Here is a 3,185-nt window from a genome sequence, read left to right on the forward strand (position 1 = left end):
TTCCCCAGTAGGTACTTCATAAGCTTTTTTCCAGCTTTTTTTCCATCCGATCTTCTCATCTTGAAAGATGTGTGAGATTGCATTCTGTGTATGGGTATAGAGAATATTTTTTTACTTTATTGCCTTCCTTGTAACTCACATTGTTTCATGTCATCATTAAATGCTTTTGCCATTGGATTTATGTGTGTTTTTTATGGTCTGGCAATAGAAACAAAAGGGTTTTGGATATGTGCTCAGACCATGAGTCACAAAATATTAATAGTTGCATCTTTTATGCAAAATAGATTGCTTAAAACAGCTATACCAAACCAGGAGGGTGATAAGGGGTACCACAGCTACAGCTTGGCTTGATGTTGGAAAATTTGTTAGTCTCAGAATTGTACTTTACAGTGAGTTCTGATGAGCTAATGACGAAGATGGCAGTTCCTATAGTGAGTCTTCTTAGGGACTTATTACTCAAGTCAGTGCTTATCAGTTGAATAGTGAGATTATTCCATTCTTTATTGTGGTTCAATACAACTATCAAAGTGGCTACTGTGTACCTTACCATTTAATATGTTCTACATTCATGTAGAATGAAGGACAGTTTCTTTACCTCTTCATTGTTTTAGTTATAGCAACAAAAATTAGCCTTATTCCATTGGGTATTTGGAATGCTTTTGCACGTGCCAATAATTTTAATTACTTATGGTGATCAGGAACAACTTTCACAGAATCACAGGATCTCAGGAATTGGAATTAAAGTCATAGAAATATACCTAACTCTGAGAATAAAACTCAGGAACTGGAAATTGAGACATCAAAGTAATTGAAACCTACAGATTCATTCAATCAACAATTGCTGCTTACATAGTAATACAGTTATCCCTTCCATATCACCAGGGTATCTGCATAAAATTTTTTGGCCCTCTCTTTGTACCAGGGAAGTCTGAATTGTTATGGCATTAAAAGATAAAATATGTTAATATTATATAATACTATATATATTTTTTATCCATTTCTGAGTTTCTAAACTTAGTTTCTATGTTTTCTGCTGGTCTTTGCGTGTAGTCTGTGGCTTCCTTGAAACTCCCCACAAATTCCCATTTAATTTCTTATACTGACCTGGGATATATTGAAACCATGATGGGGAAAGTTGTGATGGGGAAGGGATAACTGTACACTGTTAGGCACAGGAGAGATATATGGATAAAGAAAACATAATCTTTGTTTTCTTTAAGGATTTTCTTCAAGGATCAGACAATCCTAAAAACTCCTTTTAGTCAATGCTGTAGTTTCAACCTTCCCAACCCAACATTCTACCAGAACTCCTGGAAAGTCAAAAAATTGTTTGGAATCTTGAGTTTGTATGCTTCGGTCCGTTTTCTAGTGAAGATGTTTGCAAGCAGTTAAATGATGAACTTAGCTCAAACTAGAATTGGGATAAAATGTCCCACAATAATGAAAGTTAGCTATATATACATTTATGTATAAAATAAAATTGGGTTTATACATTTATATGATTCAGGCAACCCCTATGCATCTACAAAGCAAATCTTTGTATGTAATAAATTCTAGCCACCGGGCAGAGCTTGTGAGCATATTCAGGCAGCATCGCCATGTTGCTATGTTAGCATTGTTATGATAACCACCATTCGTGCTGTCAAAGTCGGCCAGCTAAGCTAACACAGAGAGGTAACATCTTTACTTACATCCTCTCCCCTAGGCAACAGCTATTTGAACTGTGTGCAGGACAGACAGCCTGCCACCCAAATCTTTCACATTTAAGTGGCAACAACTTCCACTAAGAGAATGAGCAGTTTTCTAAGCTCTTGATTAAATTGGTCTTATATCCTTCTGGTTGGCTTACAGAACATAACCTCTCTCTCCTTACCTGTGTGTGTTCAGGCCTATATGGCTCTACTCCCCAGCATAGCTTTGCTGACTAAAATATCTTTTGTCTCTGAAAGAGGAAATTCTCCCCTCTTCTTGTTTCTATATGCACTTAAATGACCTGTTGTTGATCTACCAAACAACCTGGTTTTTGGTTGACAAATCATCTTTATCAAAGTTAAGACCGGAAAGTAAGCTTTTAGTAAAAGGATAAAGCTTCCAAAACCCATTATCGTTTAAACAGCTTGGGAGGGACAATGGAGACAGTATAAGAAGGAAGTGACTAGCAAACTGGGAAATTTGGCTTCTCCTTGGGGAAAGAAAGGGGTGAAAAGGGCCACGATCTTGTCATCCGGGCTCACACAGAGTCAGCAATGCAGGGTCAATTAAGTCCCTAATTCATGCTTAAGATACCTCAGTTTTCCTTTGCCAGGCACATCATTCTGCCTACTTCCATGCTGCCTTATCTCCAGTAGTTCTGATGACTCTCCAGAAGCAGTCGGTATAGCTTCTCCTAACTCACATTTGTGAAGGCTTTCTCACATCCTCCTTTCCAAGAATCCGTTTCACCCCAGGGTTATTGGCAAGGGTCTAGAAACTTGTGGAATGTTGCACATACCGCACAGCAGCCGGTAGTTACCCTCCCCAAAGGCTGATGTACAATGCCTCTGTTTTGTTAAGATAGTTACAGAAGAAGTATTATAATAGTAGGTGTTGCCTAAAAAATATCAGTAAAGAACTAAAAGGTAGATTCTCTGGATTATTATAAACAACCATATGAAGAACGGTCAGGTAAATGGAATATGAGGGACTTTACCAATTCACATTAAAAAATAAAACCCATGGGGCTGCAAGGTGGCTCAGTGAGTAGAGCACTGGCCCTGGAGTCAGGAATACCTGAGTCCAAGTCTGGCCTCAGACACTGAACATTTACTAGCTGTATGATCTTGGGCAAGTCACTTAACCCCAATTGCTCTGCCTACCCCCCTCCAAAAAAAAAACCCAGCATTGGCTTATTTTTCAGGGACTGAGAAATTAGCAAGGAAGTGGGGTGGTGGGTGTGGGTGTGGGGAAGCCAAATGAGGATTTCCTATAGAGGATGAAATGGACAATAAAGCCTCAGGCTACATTTTTAACTTGAGGATCATCAGATGTACATCATAATTATAAAGGCTGGAAATCTTATTTAATCAATGCTTTAATACTAATAAATGAGGAATGTGTTGTTTGTGGTAATGCTCATTTATCTCTGGATTTATCTTGCCTATTTCATTGAAGAGAAAAAGGAATAATCTTGTAGTAAAACTCTGGAC

Source organism: Trichosurus vulpecula, chromosome 2, assembly GCF_011100635.1.
Source record: "Trichosurus vulpecula isolate mTriVul1 chromosome 2, mTriVul1.pri, whole genome shotgun sequence".
Lineage (NCBI taxonomy): Eukaryota > Metazoa > Chordata > Mammalia > Diprotodontia > Phalangeridae > Trichosurus > Trichosurus vulpecula.